Raw genomic sequence first — 21,250 nt, 5'->3', positions numbered from 1 at the left:
GGGCATCGGACGAGCAGGCGAGCGACCAGTACGGCCGACCTGGTAAGCCGTGGTGAACAACGTGACTGCGAATTGTGATATCAAGTTTCGGATTGAATGGTAATTTTGAGAAGTCAACAGTTTAATACATCAGAAGGAAAACAAGAGTAATTATGACCACCAGACTCTGAAGATGTTAGAAGTGATTGGCAGGTCAGGAAATCAGCCACATTTTGGCCAATGCGCATGTGTGATTAATGTATTTACATTTATGTGATTGCAATTACCGTTTGTTAGCCAGCATGCTATGATTGTGTAATCTGTTATGTTGCATTTGAAGTGTAGTTGTAGGTGGAATTTTGTTCAGTAACCAGAGAACAACAGTACATACTTATTGTGAAAGGACTTAAAGGAACGTTAAGTGCCCGTTTAAAAAAGAACAGGACCAAAGGAGACTAGTTTTGGAATTTTAGACAATACATCGAATTATGAACGGAATAGTAAGATGTAAACCTTGCAGTAGAATTAAAAATGCCTTAACATTATAGGTTAATTGGACCGAATTCATGAGGTAAAGTTCTCTGTCAAGTCGTCCACAGAGCCAATTTCTCGAACAATCTCGAAAGGCATGGAAGCAGAGAGAAATTAATAATGCAATAATGACTGATGAAATCCTGAATTAATCACAAGTCAATTGGTCAGATGTCAAACTGCTATACTGTGAAACTGTTATCGGAAAACTGACGGAAGTGCAAATTCATTGATATTTTCTGGCTGCTCGCAACCCCCTTCTTGTATCTCAGGGACATCACACACAGAGACGCAGACAGTCAGACACACAACTAGAGACACACAGACGAGAAATAAACATGAAAACATTTGAAATCAGAAAATAAATACGAAAGCAAAAATATACTGGATCGATTAATCATTACCTTTTTTTTTCAAAGAAATCGGCGAGCTGAGAATCGTGAATACGGCTTTAGGTGCGATATTTCCGAAAATTGTCTAATCCATGAACGATGATGTTGATATGTTAAATATTTTATTTAATTTAAACGAATTACGTTGGGGCCGGTCATTGAAAAACTGTGCCAGACAAGACATGCAAACATTGCATTCCCGTGTTAAAATTCGGTTCTGAACATTAAAATGTATATATCGTGGGGTTTCAATGTCTTTTCCTTAAAGTACAAAGCTAATGGGCACCTTTACTATTTCAATTCAACAGAGAATTCAGTGACTGCAAAAGATCAGGGTAAAATGAAATACAATTTCGTACATTTTTATTTTGGGAATGGATATCGCACCAGTCTGGAAAGTGTTACCTGTATAAACGTAACCTCCCATTCAACTATCTATAGTCCAGTGGTAAAAATTTCCCATGGCCCATTTATCATTATTTGTGTCGAATAAATCAGTAGGAAGTCATCTTTCTATACTACTGGAGCTTTTGCCACTGAAGAAATTCCAAAAGGGCCATAGGGTAGAAATCGCAAAGTTTACAGCCTGGAGAGATGTATAAATAGTATTTGACCGAAAGCTGAATCCGGCGGTGGCGCTACTCCTCATTTCCACTACATTATTTTCGCAACACCAGACATCAAATGTTTGAGAGCTATCGTTGGAGCAGATTGGATGACCAATCGTATTTTATAGGCGTCCAATATTGTCGTCACTCTTTGCCGTGGTAAGGAAAGTAAATGTTTACCGTGTTGTCAATGTTAGGATTCAGTGGGGGCTTTGATCTTATTGAAGTCAAAAGTGTAATAAATACTAAGGTAAGCAAGACAAAATATGACCTCCAGAGTCTGAAGATATTAGGAGCGTTGGTGTTTCTGGAACTAAGCCATGTCGAGGACAATGCACGAGTTTGAATATTCAATTTTCATGAGCGTACAGCAATTGTATAGCCTCTTTTGTTGCATTTGAAGCAGAGTTATAAATATAATGCTATATAATAATCAGTGAACAATGGCTCTTCTGTTATTAAAAAGGCTGGTATCAAAACTCAGCTGAAAACTGCAGAATATCGAAGGAAGGGACTATCACAGAAAAAACCGAAACTAATTTGATTCATTCCGAATTAACCAATAGTCTTCCTAACTGTTATACTTTCCCTTAGATCCCAGAGAAATTTGGTTGTTTAATTCCCGCCTCATACTAAACCCAACTGAATTACACTTCAGTGTCAGGGTTAGCATTTCTTAGATTGCAAAATGACAATGATATCTCTCCCAACTCCTTTACCACACCCTGGGTTGGGTTATCAGTGGACACCTCAGGTATGGGGACCACAACCAAGGACTGTACTTTGCTAACGGAAGCCTGTTGCGCCTCCATCGCTCTCTCCTCCTTTTCTACCTCTCTTATTAGCTGCAGCATGCTATCACCCAGACTGGATCCCATATAATTCGCCGACTGACACAGTCCATAGTCAGATTATGCAATAGACACAGCTCTACACACCGTCCTCACACTTCTGGAGAAAAAGGATGGTTCTCTGAGAATGCTGTTCTTAGGCTAGAGTTCAGCATCCAACACCATAAGTCCCTGCAGGCCTGAAAAGGAGCTCAGAGATCTCGGCCTTCACCCTGCCTTGTGCAGTTGGATCCTGATGCCCTGCAAGATCGCCGACAGGTGGAAACAGTGGGCTCCCTCACCTCTGCCCCTCAACAGACGAGTCTCCCAGGGCTGGGTCTTTACTCTCATCCTTTACTTTCCGTGTACCCATGACTGTGTCGCCACCCAGTGCTCCAATCTACGAATTAAATTTGCAGACGATACTACATCACATACACATCACCAAGGACCTCACCTGCTCTGTACATGCAAGTAGTTTGGTGCAAAACGCACAACAAAGCCTCTTTGACCTTAGACGGTTGAAGGGGTTCGACATGAGTCCCCAAATCCCAAGACGTTCGACAGGGGCGCAATTGAGAGCATCCTGACTGGCTGTATCACTGCCTGGTATGGAATTTGTACTTCCCTCAATCGCAGGACTGCAGTAAATTATGTGGTCAGCCCAGCGCATCTATGCATGTGAACCTCCCACTATTCAGGACATTCACAGCGACAGGTGCCTAAAAAGGGCCAGAGCGATCATTAGGGTTCCGAGTCACGCCAACCACAAACTGTTCCAGGTGCTTCAATCCGGAAAGCATTAAGCCAGAACTAACACGCTCCGGAACAGCTTCTTCCACCAGGCCACCAGACTGATAAATTCACGGCGACACAATTCTATTTCTACGCTATATTGACTGTTTTGTTGCATATCTTACTGCACATTCTATTTATGTTGTTACTATAAATTCGCACATTCCGATGGAGACGTAACGTAAAGATTTTTACTCCCCATGAATGTGAAGGATGTACGAAATAAAATCAATTCAATTCATTTCAATCCATCTTCTACTGTTCCACTGTATTGCCCTCACAATTGCAGACACCAAAAGTTTGAGACCTGTCGCTGTAGCACATCGGACGAGCATGCATATTTATAAGCGACCAAGTTATAAAGAAGTTATTGGCATCAGAGATCACATAGTGGGAGCATTGGGCAAGGGTCTGACAAAACTGACGAAGAGTAAATTTGAACATCTTCATAGTCACCATATTAAAAAGAGACTTCGAGGTGGGGCAACAAATCTACTCAAAGGAGAATACTGTAATCCTGAGTTTCAGGAATATCTGGACTCCCAGGAACGTTGAATACGCGTTTAGCAAAGACCAGAAACAAAGGAGACTTGTTTCGGAATTTCAAACAGTTATCGAATTATGAACAGAAAGATATAAACCTCTCAATAGAATTACTAATGGCATAGCATTATTTGTCAATTGGACTGAATCGATGAGATAGATGTCTCTGTATATTCGTCCACAGAGCCAAATTCCCGAGCAATCTCAAAAGGCATGGAAGGACAACGAAAGTTTGCTGTCGTAGGCCGAATCGAAGATGGTGATGAATCAGCATATAGGAAGGAGATCGAAAACCAAGCTGAATGGCTCCAAAACAAAAACCTGGCATGGAAACGCAGTTGTCCTACAAAATAAATGCCGATAGAAATTAATTGATACTGCCCAGCCGATCACAGTGGAAGCCTAGCCACTTCTGAGCACATCGACATGAAACTTTCTGGCATCATTCGTCGGGGCCCACACCGCACAGGACAGCCTCTATCCTAGATGCTGTTTTAAGTCGATAAAACCTTAAGATATTGGAGGAGAATTATACCATTTGGTCCTTCGAGTCTGCTCAGCCATTTCATCTTGACGGATTGAATTTTCCGGCATGAGTCCCCAGATCCACAGGACTTCCTACAGGGGTTCAATTGAGAGCATCCTGCCGGAAATGGTAACTGTTCTTCCCTCAATCACAGGACATTGCAGAGAGTGGTGCGGACAGCCCAGCTTTCTGTGGATATAAAACTGCCACTATTCAGAGCGTCCACAGCAACAGGTGCCTAAAACTGGTCTGATTGGTCATTGAGGACCCGAGTCACCGCAACCACAAACTGTTCCAGCTGTTACCATCTGGGAAGCAGCAAGTCAGAACTAATAGGCTCCGGAGCAGCTTCTTCCACCAGGCCATCAGACTGATTAGTTCACGCTGACACAGTTGTATTTCTAAGCTACATTGACTGTTTTGGTGTATATTTTACCGTACATAATATTTCTTATAAATTACTATAACTTACACATTGTACATTCAGACGGAGAAGTAACGTAAGGATTTGAACTCCTCATGTATGTGAAGGATGTAAGGAATAATGTCAATTCAGTACGTTTCAATTCATTTTCTACATTTGCACTGTACAACCCTCGCAATGCCAGACAACAAAAGTTTGAGAGCTGTGGTTGGAGGGCATCGGACGAGCAGGCGAGCGACCAGTACGGCCGACCCGGTAAGCCGTGGTGAACAACGTGACTGCGAATTGTGATATCAAGTTTCGGATTGAATGGTGATTTTCAGAAGTCAACAGTTTAATAAATCAGTAGGAAAAAAATGAGTAATTATGACCACCAGACTCTGAAGATGTTAGATGTGATTGGTAGGTCTAGAAATCAGCCACATTTTGGCCAATGTGCGAGTGTGATTAATGAATTCGCATTTATGTGATTACAATTACCGTTTGTTAGCCAGCATGCAATGATTGTGTCATCTGCTATGTTGCATTTGAAGTGTAGTTGTAGTTGGAATTTTGTTCAGTAATCAGTGAACAACAGTACATACTTATTGTGAAAGGACTTAAAGGAACGTTGAATGCTCGTTTAAAAAAGAACAGAACCAAAGGAGACTTGCTTTGGAATTTCAAACAATCCATCGAATTATGAACGGAACACTAAGGTGTAAACCTTTCAGTAGAATTACAAATTGGACAGCATTATAAGTTTATTGGACTGAATCAATGAGATAAAGCTCTCTGTCAAGTCGTCCATAGAGCCAATTTCTCGAGCAATCTCAAAAGGCATGGATGGAGAACGAAATTAATAATGTAATAATGACTGACGAAATACTTACGTAATCACAAGTGAATTGGTCAGATTGCAACCTGCTATACTATGAAACAGTTATAGTAAAACTGACGAAAATGCATCTTCATTGCTACTTTTCTGGTTGTTCGCAACGCCCTTCATTTCTCTCAGGGATATCACACACAGAGGCGCAGACTGTCAGACACACAGACAGACAGACACAGACAGGAAATGTACATTAAAACATTTGAGATCAGAAAACATATACGAAAGCAAAAATGTAATGGATTGTTTAACTATTACCTCTCTTTTGTTAAAGAAATCACCAAGCTGAAGGACGAGAACAAGCCTTTAGGTGCGATATTTCCGAAGATTGTCAACTTGATGAACGATGTTGTTGATATGTTGGATGTTTAATTTAATTTAAGCAGTTTACATTGAGGCCTGTCATTTGAAAACTGCGCCATACAAAACATGCAAACATTGCATTCCCCTGTTAAAATGGGATTCCGAACATTAAAATGTATATCGTGGTTTAACAATTTCGTTTCCTTAACGTACGAAGCTAACGAGCACCTTTGTTATTTCAATTCAACAGAGGATTCAGTCCGCGAAAAAGAAACAGGTAAAATGAAATACGGTTGGATACATTTCTGTTTTGGGTATGGATATTGCACCGGTCTGTAAACAGTTAAGTTATTATCTGAATCGAATGAATCAGTAGAAAGCATTTTACTATTTTGCTGAAGCCTTTACACTGAACCATTCCTATAGACCTATATGGTAGAAATTGCATGGTTGAGAGCCAGAAGGGATGAATAAATGGCATCAGCTCGAGAGCTGAACCCTGCGGTGGCGCTAATCCTTCTTTCCACTGCATTATTTTCGCATCACCAGACATCAGAAGTTTGAGTGCTATCATTGGAGCAGATTGGACGAACAATCGTATTTTATTGGCGTCCAATATTGCCGTCACTCTTTGCCGTGGTAAGAAAAGTAAATGTTTACCGTGTTATCAATGTTAGGATTCAGTGGGGGCTTTGATCTTATTGAAGTCAAGAGTTAAATAAATACTAAGGTAAGCAAGACAACAAAATGACCTCCAGAGACGGAAGATAGTAGAAGCGTTGGTGTTTCTGGAACTAAGCCATGTCGAGGACAATGCACGAGTTTGAATATTCAATTTTCATGAGCGAACAGCAATTGTATAGCCTCTTTTGTTGCATTTGAAGCAGAGTTATAAATATAATGTTATATAATATTCGGTGAACAATGGCTCTTCTGTTATTAAAAAGGCTGGTATCAAAACTCAGCTGAAAACTGCAGGATATCTAACGAAGGGACTATCACAGAAAAACCCGAAACTAATTTGATTCATTCCGAATTACCCAACTGTCTTCCTAACTGTTATACTTTCCCTTAGATCCCAGAGAAATTCGATTGTTTAATTCCCCCCTCATACTAAACCCAACTGAATTGCACTTCAGTGTCAGGGTTAGCATTTCTTATTGATTGCAAAATGACAGTGATATCTCTCCCACCTCCTTTATCACACACTGGGTTGGGTTATCAGTGATCACCTCAGGCATGGGGACCAGAACCAAGGACTGGGCCTTGCTAACGGAAGCCTGTTGCGCCTCCATCCCTCTCTCCACCTTTCCTAACTCTCTTATTAGCTGCAGCATGCTATCATCCAGACTGGATCCCATATAATTCGCCTGCTGACACAGTCCATAGTCAGGTTATGCAATAGACACAGCTCTACACACCGTCCTCACACTTCTGGAGAAAAAGAATGGTTCTCTGAGAATGCTGTTCTTAGACTAGAGTTCAGCATCCAACACCATAAGTCCCTGCAGGCCTGAAAAGAAGCTCAGAGATCTCGGCCTTCACCCTGCCTTGTGCAGTTGGATCCTGATGCCCTGCAAGATCGCCGGCAAGTGGGAACAGTGGGCTCCCTCACCTCTGCTCCTCAACAGACGAGTCTCCCAGGGCTGGGTCTTTACTCCCATCCTTTACTTTCCGTGTACCCACGACTGTGTCGCCACCCAGAGCTCCAACCTGCGAATTAAATTTGCAGACGATACTACATCACATACACATCACCAAGGACCTCACCTGCTCTGTACATGCAAGTAGTTTGGTGCAAAAAGCACAACAGCGCCTCTTTGAACTTAGACGGTTGAAGGGGTTCGACATGAGTCCCCAAATCCTAAGACTTTAGATAGTGGCGCAATTGAGAGCATCCTGACTGGCTGTATCACTGTCTGGTATGGGATTTGTACTTCCCTCAATCTCAGGACTGCAGTAAATTATGTGGTCAGCCCAACGCATCTATGCATGTGAACCTCCCACTATTCAGGACATTCACAGCGACAGGTGCCTAAAAAGGGGCAGAGCGATCATTGGGGATCTGTGTCACGCCAATCACAAACTGTTCCAGCTGCTTCAATCCGGAAAGCATTAAGACAGGACTAACAGGCTCCGGAACAGCTTCTTCCACCAGGCCACCAGACTGATAAATTCACGGCGACACAATTCTATTTCTACGTTATATTGACTGTTTTGTTGCATATCTTACTGTACATACTATTTATGTTGTTACTATAATTCACACATTCCGATGGAGACGTAACGTAAAGATTTTTACTTCCCATGTATGTGAAGGGTTACAACATAAAATCAATTCAATTCATTTCAATCCATCTTCTACTGTTCCACTGTGTTGCCCTCACAATTGCAGACGCCAGCAGTTTGAGACCTGTCGCTGTAGCACATCGGACGAGCAGGCGTATTTATAAGCGACCAAGTTATAAAGAAGTTATTGGCATCAGAGATCACATAGTGGGAGAATTGGGCAAGGGTCTGACAAAACTGACGAAGAGTAAATTTGAACATCTTCATAGTCTTCAAAGAGACTTCGAGGTGGGGCAACAAATCTACTCACAGGAGAATACTGTAATCCTGAGTCTCAGGAATATCTGGACTCCCAGGAACGTTGAATACGCGTTTAGCAAAGACCAGAAACAAAGGAGACTTGTTTTGGAATTTCAAACTGTTATCGAATTATGAACAGAAAGATATAAACCTCTCAATAGAATTACTAATGGCATAGCATTATTTGACAATTAGACTGAATCGATGAGATAGATTTCTCTGTATATTCGTCCACAGAGCCAAATTCCCGAGCAATCTCAAAAGGCATGGAAGGACAGCGAAAGTTTGCTGTCGTAGGCCGAATCGAAGATGGCGAATAATCAGCATATAGGAAGGAGATTGAAAACCAAGCTGAATGGCTCCAAAACAAAAACCTGGCATGGAAATGCAGTTGTCATACAAAATAAATACCGATAGAAATTAATTGATACGACCCAGCCGATCACAGGGGAAACCTACCCACTTCTGAGCACATCGACATGAAACGTTCTGGCATCATTCGTCGGGGCCCACACCGCACAGGACATCCTCTATCCTAGATGCTGTTTTAAGTCGATAAAACCTGAAGATATTGGAGGAGAATTATACCATTTGGTCTTTCGAGTCTGCTCCGCCATTTCATCTTGACGGATCGAATTTTTCGGCATGAGTCCCCAGATCCACAGGACTTCCTACAGGGGTTCAACTGAGAGCATCCTGCCGGAAATGGTAACTATTCTTCCCTCAATCACAGGGCTTTGCAGAGAGTGGTGCGGACAGCACAGCTTTCTGTGGATATAAAACTGCCACTATTCAGGGCGTTCACAGCAACAGGTGCCTAAAACTGGCCTGATGGATCATTGAGGACCCGAGTCACCCCAACCACAAACTGTTCCAGCTGTTACCATCTGGGAAGCAGCAAGTCAGAACTAACAGGCTCCGGAGCCGCATCAGACTGATTAGTTCACGCTGACACAGTTGTATTTCTAAGGTATATTGACTATTTTGTTTTATATTTTACCGTACATACTATTTCTTATAAATTACTATAACTTGCACATTGTTTATTCAGACGGAGACGAAACGTAAGGATTTGAACTCCTCATGCATGTGAAGGATTTAAGAAATAATGTCAATTCAGTACATTTCAATTCATTTTCTGCATTTGCACTGTAAACCCTCGCAATGCCAGACATCAAAAGTTTGAGAGCTGTCATTGGAGGGCATCGGACGAGCAGGCGAGCGACCAGTACGGCAGACCCGGTAAGCCGTGGTGAACAACGTGACTGCGAATTGTGATATCAAGTTTCGGATTGAATGGTGATTTTCAGAAGTCAACAGTTTAATAAATCCGAAGGAAAACAAGAGTAATTATGACCACTAGACTCTGAAGATGTTAGAAGTGATTGGTAGTTCTGGAAATCAGCCGCATTTTGGCCAATGCGCGAGTGTGATTAATGTATTTACATTTATGTGATTGCAATTACCGTTTGTCAGCCAGCATGCAATGATTGTGTAATCTGTTATGCTGCATTTGAAGTGTAGTTGTAGATGGAATTTTGTTCAGTAATCAGTGAACAACAGTACATTCGTATTGTGAAAGGACTTAAAGGAACGTTGAATGCTCGTTTAAGAAAGAACAGAACCAAAGGAGACTTATTTTGGAATTTCAAACAATACATCGAATTATGAACGGAACGCTAAGGCGTAAACCTTTCAGTAGAATTACAAATTGGACAGCATTGTAAGTTTATTGGACTGAATCAATGAGATAAATTTCTCTGTCAAGTCGTCCATAGAGCCAATTTCTCGAGCAGTCTCAAAAGGTATGGATGGAGAACGAAATTAATAATGTAATAATGACTGACGATATACTTACGTAATAACAAGTGAATTGGTCAGATTGCAAACTGCTATACTATGAAACAGTTATAGTAAAACTGAAGAAAATGCATCTTCATTGCTATTTTTCTGGTTGTTCGCAACCCCCTTCATTTATCTCAGGGATATCACACACAGAGACGCAGACTGTCACACACACAGCCAGACACACACAGACACAAAATGTATATTAAAACATTTGAGATCAGAAAACATATACGAAAGCAAAAATATAATGGATTGTTTAACTATTGCCTCTCTTTTGTTAAAGAAATCAACCAGCTGAAGGACGAGAAGAGTCAATTAGGTGCGATATTTCCGAAGATTGTCAACTTGATGAACGATGTTGTTGATATGTTGAATGTTTAATTTAATTTAAACGATTTACATTGAGGCCTGTCATTGGAAAACTGCGTCATACAAAACATGCAAACATTGCATTCCCCTGTTAAAATGGGATTCCGAACATTAAAATGTATATCGTGGTTTATCAATTTCGTTTCCTTAACGTACCAAACTAATGAGCACCTTTGTTATTTCAATTCAACAGAGGAATCAGTCCGCGAAAAAGAAACTGGTAAAATGAAATACGGTTGGATACATTTCTGTTTTGGGTATGGATATTGCACCGGTCTGTAAACAGTTAAGTTATTATCTGAGTCGAACGAATCGGTAGCAAGCATTTTACTATTTTGCTGAGGAGTTTACACTGAACCATTCCTATAGACCTATATGGTAGAAATTGCATGGTTTAGAGCCAGATGAGATGAATAAATGGTATCTGATCGAGAGCTGAATCCGGCGGTGGCGCTAATCCTACTTTTCCGCTGCATTAGTATCGTTACACCAGAGATCAAAAGTTTGAGAGCTGCTGTTGGAGCAGGTGGACGAACAATGGTCATTTATAGCCAATTTTGTTGCATTTAAAGAATAGTTATACATATAATTCTCTATAATAATCAGTAAACGATGATACTTCTGTTAATAAAAGGCTGGTATTAAAACTTAGCTGAAAACTGCAGAACTAACGGAGGGACTATAGCCGAAGAACTCGAAACCAGTGTGATTCATTTTGGATCACTGCAACTGTCTTCCTAACTGTTATACTTTCCCTTAGATGCCAGGAGAATTCAGTTGTTTTATTTCCGCCTCAAACTAAACCCAACTGAATTACACTGCAGTGTCAGGGTTAGCATTTGCTACGTTCCTATTGCTTTCCAAATGTCAATGATCTTTCAGCTACCTTTTTGCTCAAATCATGTATGTAGACCACCTGGCTTGCCGCTCACTTTCGTCGAGGGAATTCAGCTAACTGCTCCGCCAAACAAGGTATTCAGGCTTGGGTGGATGTTGTGTAATGCACCGCTGTAACACCAACCAACGCAACATATCAGACAGTACAGAATATGCGATTAAATGACTACACTTTTCATCTCTTACTTTGCTAAGCGGTTAGTAGACAAACAAAATACTAAAGAAAAAGGCGCCACTTTTATTAGATAGTTCGTGCACAAAAAATCGTTGGAGCTCGCGCCTCAGTTATCCCTCCATAAACGGCCTCTACCGAAATGTAATGTCGCCGACCTCCAGATCCTGGAATTCCCGTACACGCCGTCGAGTAATCACCGAGCGCTCTCCGCACTCCTCCTTCCTCTTCATTTTCCTCGATCTAAGGCCGACAGAAACCCCGGCTCCCAGAGAAACAGGAAAGAATAACATGTCTCCCATTGGTTAGTTACTCGTTATCTGTAGTTATAACACAAACATCGCTGCGACAGAGAAACCATTACCTCAGCAGATAACATTACAGAGAAGCAATTATATGAGCTTGAGCAGTTAACAGTACTGAGAACCCAGCATGCAATTGAAATAAATGGAGAACTAACTTCTTATTAAGTTGGCAAGTTGTTTGACAATGTAACAGAGTAAGCGCTGACAGTTGGGGATTCGTGATCAGACGTCAGGAGGAGGACGACCTCGGCCTTGTTGAATAATCAGAGTTTGCACGTTTTTATATTCAAAAATGTTTTGTTCATGCAGCCCAGCTTGATTTAAACTAGAATTACATCAGCTACGTAGAGTACTGCAAGGTGAATTACAGAACACCGTAGTGCTGTACAGACCCAGAGGCCCACGACATTCTGCTGAACATTTAACCTATTCTAAAATATTTTGCTGTGGTTTCCTACACGTTGAAGAGTATCCCAATCGAATTCTGGAGGTCGGTTAGGGTTGTAGGAGAGGACGGGGAATGATGACCTCATATGTTATAAATGAGTGGTAGTTAATGGTGCCCGTGAATCCATTGGAAGTGCCAGGACATTAGTTAAGTAAACTGAAATTGGAGCAGATGGAATTGCGGCCCTTCATATCCTTGTGCTTGAAATCAAATCTCAAAGGACGTTAGTATTAGATGCCTTTAGTGTTTGACGAATATCTACTGACTTAAGATGATCTCACAGAAGACCTGGAACCCTGCAACATATGGACAGCACAGATGCATCTTTCAGGATGCCGTGGATCGAAGGCAGTTCAACATTTAATGCCATCACATCCTAAAAACTAATCAGAAAGGAACTAGGTCTTCGTTTGAATAGCTCCTTGTTCACTTTCCTCACTTGCAGACTCCATTGAGCTCGGTTTTCCCATAGCATTTCCTACACGATCTACATCAACACAGGTGCACCACAGAGTGTGGATAAGCACAGCATCTATGGCATATTCAAGCTTTCTGAAGTCACCACTGTCTTAGGCCAAATCGAAGATGGTGATGAATCAGCATATAGGAAGGAGATTGAAAATCAAACAGAATGGTTCTAAAACAACAACCTGGCATGGGAACACAGATGTCCTTCAACATAAATGCGAATAGAAATTAGTATATACGGCCCAGTCCATCACGAGGAAAGCCCACTACTGAGAACATCTACATGAAACGTTGTGGCAGATAAACAGCATCGATCATCAGGGGCTACCACTGCATAGGGCGCCCTATCTTCTAGATGCTGCCATAAGACTATAAAATCTTAATATATTGGAGGAGAATTATACCATTTTGTTCTTCGAGTCTGATACGCCATTTCATCATGGTGGACCTAATTTTCGTCTCAGCCCCAGTCTCCTACCTTCTCCCCATACCTTTTCATACAATGACCAATGATGAACCTTTCAAGATCTACCTTAAATGTACAGACAGCCTTGGCTTTCACAGCTGACTGTGGGAAATAATTAAAGAGAAACACGACGCTCCGAGCAAGGAACTCCGTTCCAAAAGGACGCCCCTCTATTCTGAGGCTGTGTCCTCTGGCTTTAGACTCTCACACCATAAGAAACATCTATTTATTCAGTCCTGATGAAGGACCACCGCTCAAAACTTCGACTGTACTCTTTTCCATAAACACTGCCTGGCTTGCTGAGTTCCTCCAGAATTTGATGTGTTTTGCTTGGGTTTTCTCCTGTTCCTGATAGGAAACATCCATTCCCTTTGTGCTCTGTCAAGTCCTTTCTCAATTCGATAGTGTACAATGAGGTCTCCCGCCATTCTTAGTAATTCCAGTGTGTACAGGCCCTGAGCCATCATGCGCTGTTCATATTACAAGCCATTAAATCCTGGAATGATTGTCGCGAAACTCGTTTGAACCCTGTCCAGTTTTAATGCATCCATTCTAATTTACGGGGTCCAATTCAACTCACAATACTCCAAGTGAGATCTCACCAGTACTATATAAAGTTTAAGCATTACATCCTTGCTTTTATATTCTAGTCCTCTTGAAATGAATGCTAATATTGCATTTGCCTTCCTCACCACAGACTCAACTTGCAAATTATCTTTTCTGGAATCTTGCAGAAGCTTTCCCAAATATTTTTGCACCTTATGTTTTTGTATTTTCACTTCATTTAGAAAATAATCAACCTTTTCATTACTTCTAACAAAGTGCATGACTATAGATTTCCGAACACTGACACTCAACAAATGAGCCTCCCAGAGTTCTGTCCTTAGCCGTCATCTTTACTCTCTGTTTCCCCAGGACTGTGTCGCCACCCACTGCTCCAACCTGCTACGTAAATTCGCAGACAATAGCACATTGATTGGCCTTATCTCAGAGGATAACGAGCCAGCCTACAGAGAAAAAGTAGTCACCCAGACACAGTGGTGTCCCGAAGACAACCTCTCCCTCAATGACGCAACAGCAAGCAGCTGGTTGTGACTACTGGAAGAATGGAAACAGTCTCTTCCTATTGACATCAATGGATCTGGGGTTGAGAAGGTGAACAGCTTTAAGTTCCTTGGTATACACATCACCAAGGACCTCACTTGGTCTGTAGATACCGGCTGTCTGATGAAAAAAGCAGAAAACTCCTCTTTCACCTTAGACGGTTGAAGAAGTTCGGTATGAGTCCCCAAATCCTAAGGACTTTCTACACGGGCACAAGTCAGAGCATCCTGACTGGCTGCATCACCGCCTGGTATGGGAACTCTTCGTTCCACAATCACAGGACTTTGCAGAGAGTGGTGCGGACAGTCCAGCGCATCTGTGGATGTAAACCTCCCACTTTTCAGGACATTCGCAACGACAGGTGCCTAAAATTGGCCTGATGGATCATTGAGAATCCGACTCATTGCAACCACAAACTGTTCCAGCTGTTACCATCCAGGAAGCAGCAAGTCAGGACTAACAGGCTCCGGAGCAGCTTCTTCCACTAGGCCATCAGACTGATTAGTTCACGCTGACACGGTTGTATTACTAAGCTAGATTGATTGTTTTGCTGTATATCTTACCGTAAGTTCTATTTATTATAAATTACGGTAATGTGCTCATTGTAAATTCAGACGGAGACGTAATGTCAAGATTTGTACGCCTCATGTATGCGAAGGATGTAAGAAATAAAGTGAATTCAATTTATTTCAATTCAATTTTTACTTTTTGTCATAGTCCAGTCCGATGTCCGCATTTCAGTTCATGGTCCGGTCCGTGGACTCCAGACTCTGGGTCCTCCAGCTGTCCCTTGTTTCGGTTGGACTTAATCATAAGTACCTGACGCTCATCCTTGGGCAGGGAATATAAGTGGCCCTGGGATTGAGTGTGGTAGGGGGGTCGGCTTGTCACGCTATTCCTGGGAGCAAACGGCCGGCAGAAGGCTTGAACGACCACTTGCCATCTTTAGGCCGTGCTACAGAACCATTGCTTCTTGGAGCCTTGCTGTCAGTAGTCGGAGCTTTCATTGCGGTATGGATTCGGCCGTTTCCCGGGCCAGCTGGGTGGTCGTCAGTCACTCCGAGCTAGGTAGGGATCCGGTTGATTCCGTAGCCAGCCAAGATTGCTGACCTTAACTGCGACTCGGAGCAGCCCTGATGCAGAGATGGAACTGTCTGTCGTTCTTTGGTCTTTGTCTCTTCCTGTCCTCACCCCGTGAGGTAAGTCAGGCCCTTCTGCCGTAGCCCTGCGGGATGATCTGTCTTGTCTTGTCCTCGCCTCCGTGGGGTAAGTCAGGCAGTTCTGCCGTTGCCCTGCCGGGGGAATCTTTCTTGTCTTGTCTTTGCCTCCGTCGGGTAAGTCAGGCCGTCTTGCCGTTGCCCTTGCGGGGGGAATCTTTCATGTCTTGTCTTTGCCTCCGTCCGGTAAGTCAGGCCGTTCTGCTGTTACGCGACGGATGTTCCTGCCCCTCCTTAGTGTGGAATGAAAGTTGAGTCCCAGCTTGTCGAAGGATAAGTCCCGACTCTATGTTGATGTAAAGTTCCTAGTCTGCCTCCAAGCTCCAGCCTCCGAGTTATTGAAGCTCCGAGACCCCAGGCCTCAAGCCTCGAGCTCCGAGAATCAAGCCTCAAGCCGCGATCTCCGAGACCCCAGGCCTCAAGCCGCGATCTCCGAGACCCGAGGCCTCAAGCCTCGAGCTCCGAGAATCAAGCCTCAAGCCTCGAGCTCCGAGATCCCAAGCCTCAAGCTTCTAGCCATGAGACCCCTAGATTCAAGCCGCGATACCACAAGCCTCAAGCTTCGAGCTCCGAGACCCCAAGCTTCAAGCCTCCAGCCCAGAGACCCCAAGCCTCAAGCTTCGAGCTCCGAGACCCCAAGCCTCAAGCTTCGAGCTCCGAGACCCCAAGCCTCAAGCTTCGAGCTCCGAGACCCCAAGCCTCAAGCCTCCAGCTCTGAGACCCCAAGCCTCAATCCTCAAGCTCGGAGTCACCAAGCCTCAAGCCTCGAGCTCCGAGACCCCAAGCCTCAAGCCTCCAGCTCTGAGACCAGAAGCCTCAATCCGCGAGCTCGGAGACACCAAGCCTCAAGTCTCAAGCCTCAACAACCCAGCCTCAAGTCTCAAGCCTCGACCCCAGCCTCAAGCCTCCAGCTCCGAGACCCCAAGCCTCAAGCCTCCAGCTCTCAGACCTCAAGCCTCAAGCCTCCAGCTCCGAGACCCCAAGCCTCAATCCTCAAGCTCGGAGACACCAAGCCTCAAGCCTCGAGCTCCGAGACCCCAGCCTCGTCTCAAGCCTCCAGCCTGAAGTCTCAAGCCTCGACCCCAGCCTCAAGCCTCCTGCTCCGAGACCCCAAGCCTCAAGCCTCGTGCTCCGAGACCCCAGCCTCAAGCCTCCTGCTCCGAGACCCCAAGCCTCAAGCCTCGTGCTCCGAGAACCCAAGCATCAAGCCTCCAGCTCCGAGACCCCAAAACTCAAGCCTCCAGCTCCGAGACCCCAAGCCTCAAGCCTCCAGCTCCGAAACCCCAAGCCTCAATCCTCAAGCTCGGAGACGCCAAGCCTCAAGCCTCGAGCTCCGAGACCCCAGCCTCGTCTCAAGCCTCAAGACCTCAGCCTGAAGTCTCAAGCCTCGACCCTAGCCTCAAGCCTCGAGCTCCGAGACCCCAGCCTCAAGTCTCAAGCCTCAAGTTCTCAGCCTCGTCTCCAGCTCCGAGACCCCAAGCCTCAAGCCTCGTGCTCCGAGACTCCAAAAGGCTCCAGCTCCGAGACCCCAAGACTCAAGCCTCCAGCTCCGAGACCCAAAGCCTCAAGCCTCCAGCTCCGAGACCCCAGCCTCGTCTCAAGCCTCGACCCCAGCCTCAAGCCTCCAGCTCCGAGACCCCAAGCCTCAAGCCTCCAGCTCCGAGACCCCAAAACTCAAGCCTCGAGCTCTGAGACCCCGAGCCTCAAGCCTCGAGCTCCGAGACCCCAGCCGCAAGTCTCAAGCTTCAAGACCCCAGAACGCAGGCCTCGACACGTCTTCGCCTTGTTTGGGGTCTGAGCCAGAGTCAAGACCCAGGTTCTGAGTCCTTGTCCAGTTTCGAGCTCGGAGTCCACGCCCAGGCTCCTTGTTCCCAGTCCCTCGTCCTGGTCGTGCTTCCCTAGCCTAGTCTGCGACTTGTCCCGTCCTTTAGCTTTGTCCCGTCCTTTTCCTAGTACTTCAATGTCTGTGTCTTGCATTTGGGTCCAGTCCCAACGCCCGCCTTATGACACTTTAGTACTGAATTGCTCTCGCAATGCCAGCCAGACACTAAAAGTTTGAGAGTGTCGGACAAGCAGGCGTATTTATAAGGGACCTGTATGGTTATCATGGTGAGCCGCGGTGAACAACGTAAATGTTGATTGTGATATCAAGGTTCGGATTGAATGGGAATTTTGAGGTCGACAGTTTAAAAAATCCGAAGGAAAACAAGAGTAAATATGACCATCAGACTCTGAAGATTTTAGAAATGATTGGAGTTCTGGCAATTAGCCACGTTTTGGCCAGTGCTTCAGTGTGATTAATGTAATTGCATTTATGTGATCACAATTACGGATTGTTCGCCATCATGCAACAAGGTTGCGAATGAACGGCTGATTTACGGAGCAAAGTCAGTTTTACCACTCGGAGGTAAAAGAGAGGCAGGACTGCGCAGGCGCGTGACGTCAGCCGGCAGCGTGCGAAGGGTTTGAAAAGAAATCCACCATATCCAGCGAGCAGCGTTCGGAGCAGGCAGCGGAGTTGGAGGCGGTAGAGTGATAGGGCTTTGCCTCAACGGCCTTAGCCTGTAACGGGACGAGTCGGCGTAGGTTTACCTGTGTTATTTGCGGAAAGGAGTAAGCATGTGTGTGAGGCCATTTTTCTGTGCTAGGAGTCAGATGTGGGATGTTCTGGAGTATACTAGGCTCCCAGACAGTTATATCTGCACCCAGTGTGTCGAACTGCATCTCCTAAGGGACCGAGTTAGGGAACTGCAAATGTAGCTCGATGGCCTTCGTCTGGTAGGGAGAGCAACGAGGTGGTAGAAAGGGTTTATAGGAAGGTGGTCACACCGGAAACACTGGAGACAGACAAGTGGGTCATAGTCTGGAGGGGGAACGGGAAGAGTCGGATACCAGCGAGTACACCTGTGGCTGTAGCCCTTTACTCAAATAAGTACTCCTGTTTGAGTACAGCTGGGGCGGACAGCCTACCTGGGGGAAATAACAGTGGCCGCGCCTCTGGCACAGAGTCTGGCCCTGTGGCTCAGAAGGGTAGGGAAAGGAAGTGGAATGCAGTAGTGATAGGGGACGCTATAGTTAGGGGGTCAGACAGGCGATTCTGTGGACGCAGGAAAGAAACTCGGATGGTAGTTTGCCTCCCAGGTGCCAGGGTCCGGGATGTTTCAGATTGCGCCCAAGATATCCTGCAGTGGGTGGGAGAACAGCATGAGGTCCTGGTACGTATTGGTACCAATGACATAGGTAGGAAAAGGGAAGCGTTCCTGAAAAAAGAGTACATGGAGTTGGGAAGGAAGTTGAGAGGCAGTACCGCCAATATTGTAATCTCGGAGTTACTGCCTGTGCCACGCGACAGTGAGAATAGGAATAGAATGAGATGGAGGATAAATGCGTGGCTGATAGATTGGAGCAGGGGGCGGGGATTTAGATTTATGGACCATTGGGACCTATTTTCGGGTAGGTGTGACGTGCAGAAAAAGGACAGGTTAAATTGAATCCCAGGGGAACCAATATCCTGGCGGGAAGGTTTGCGAAGGGTACTGGGGAGAGTTTAAACTAAAATTGTTAGGAGGTGGGGACCGAACTGAAGAGACTGGGGAAGTGGAGGTTGGCTCACGAATAGAGAAATCCTGGAGACAGCGCGAAACGGAGGTTAGGCAGGTGATAGTGAAGTGACGCGCTGAGACCGGAGGTGTGAGTTAAGTCTATTTTAACGCAAGGAGTGTTGTGAACAAAGTGGATGAGCTTAGAGCGTGGATTAATACTTGGAGATATGATGTAGTGCCCATTACAGAGACTTGGATGGCTCCGGGACAGGAAGGGTTACCTCAAATGCTGGGCCTCAGTTGTTTCAGAAAGGACAGGGAAGAAGGCAAAAGAGGTGCGGGCGTGGCACTGTTGATCAGAGATAGTGTCACGGCTGCAGAAAAGGTAAACTTCATGGAGGGATTGTCTATGGAGTCTCAGTGCGTGGAGGGTATAAACAGAAAGGGGTCAATAAATTTACTGGGCGATTTCTATAGGCCACCCAATAGTAACAGGGATATTGAGGAGCAGATAGGGAAACAGATCCTGGAAAGGTGTAATAATAACAGAGTTGGCGTGATGGGAAATTTTAATTTCGCAAATATCGATTAGCATCTCCCTAGAGCAAAGGGTTTAGATGGCGTGGGATTTGTTAGATGTGTGCAGGAAGGTTTATAGACACATTATGTAGAGGAGAGACAGTACTTGATTTGGTATCGGGAAATGAACCTGGTCAGGTGTCAGATCTCTCAGTGGGAGAGCATGTTGGATATAGTGATCATAATTCTAGCTCTTTTAAAATGGCATTGGAGAGATACAGGAACAGACAATTTAGAAAAGCGATTAATTAGAGTAAGTGGAATTATGAGGCTACCAGGCAGGAAATTCGAAGTTTAAATTGGAAAGTTTAAGTCGGGTTGTTCCTAAATGTGTCTATTTCCATCTCTGTTGGTTTCCCGTCTGGTTACCCACGCAACCTGATCAGATAATGGACTTATAGCCCGGTTCACTGGCCCTCCAATTTGGTAATCAAATCCTGGAAGACGAGGCCCCAATTTGTTACGTACCCCGTAACTGCGTGTCTAACCAACAAGGATAGAAGAATCCGTTGGAGTCTTAATAAACAGTGTTTATTAGTAAAATACACAAATCAATATCAATAATGCAAATATATAGATAATACACGTTAGTAATAATAAACATAAAAATGTGGGAATAATAATAATAATAAACAAGCTCCATCGATGTCTAGGGGATAATGAATTGTCATATGTGAATATAAAGTTCAGTTCAGTTCATACGTGCTGAGGTAGATGTTGGTTGTTGTGTTGTAATCGTTGGAGAGAGAGAGAGAGAGAGAGAGAGAGAGAGAGAGAGAGAGAGAGAGAGAGAGAGAGAGAGAGAGAGAGAGAGAGAGAGAGAGCGAGAGAGAGAGAGAGAGAGAGAGAGAGAGAGAGAGAGAGAGAGAGAGAGAGAGAGAGAGAGAGAGCTGTAACAGCTACAGGCAGGCAAACCTTCCTTTGCATTCTTGATCCGTCGTGTCGTGGTTGTTGTGGCCATTCAGGTATGACCCCTCTGTCCTTTAGCTAGACCGCTCTTCTGTGGTTGACTCGTCACTCTGGCATGTGTGGACACACACACAAGCCCCCACCGGCCCTGCTATAATACTGTGAGTTAAACTGACCGATCCTTTGTTCGGTCTCCGATGCCCCACACCTTCCCTTGGGTTCCAACACTCAAGCAGTGCGCAATAGTGTGTCTCCTGGTGTGTCTGAGGGGTGTCTCCTCAGACCTCACTTTTATCCCTACTCACGGGGTCTCAGGTGTCAATCAATTTTGAATGGCTGCGTCCATCAAACCAGCCCACTCCGGCTGACCACTGAGAAATTTTAATGAACAGAGTGGTATAAGGTAAATAACCCTCTCAGAAGCCATAAGTCTTTCAGAAGTCATAATATGGTGAATCAACAAGTCTCACCCCCCTGCTTTATCTCTCTCTTATCTGTAGCAGATGTTCCAGTTCCAGCATGTTTTCTTTTACAT

Source organism: Hemitrygon akajei, chromosome 2, assembly GCF_048418815.1.
Source record: "Hemitrygon akajei chromosome 2, sHemAka1.3, whole genome shotgun sequence".
In the NCBI taxonomy this organism is placed as follows: Eukaryota; Metazoa; Chordata; class Chondrichthyes; order Myliobatiformes; family Dasyatidae; genus Hemitrygon; species Hemitrygon akajei.
This window is presented reverse-complemented; position numbering follows the sequence as displayed.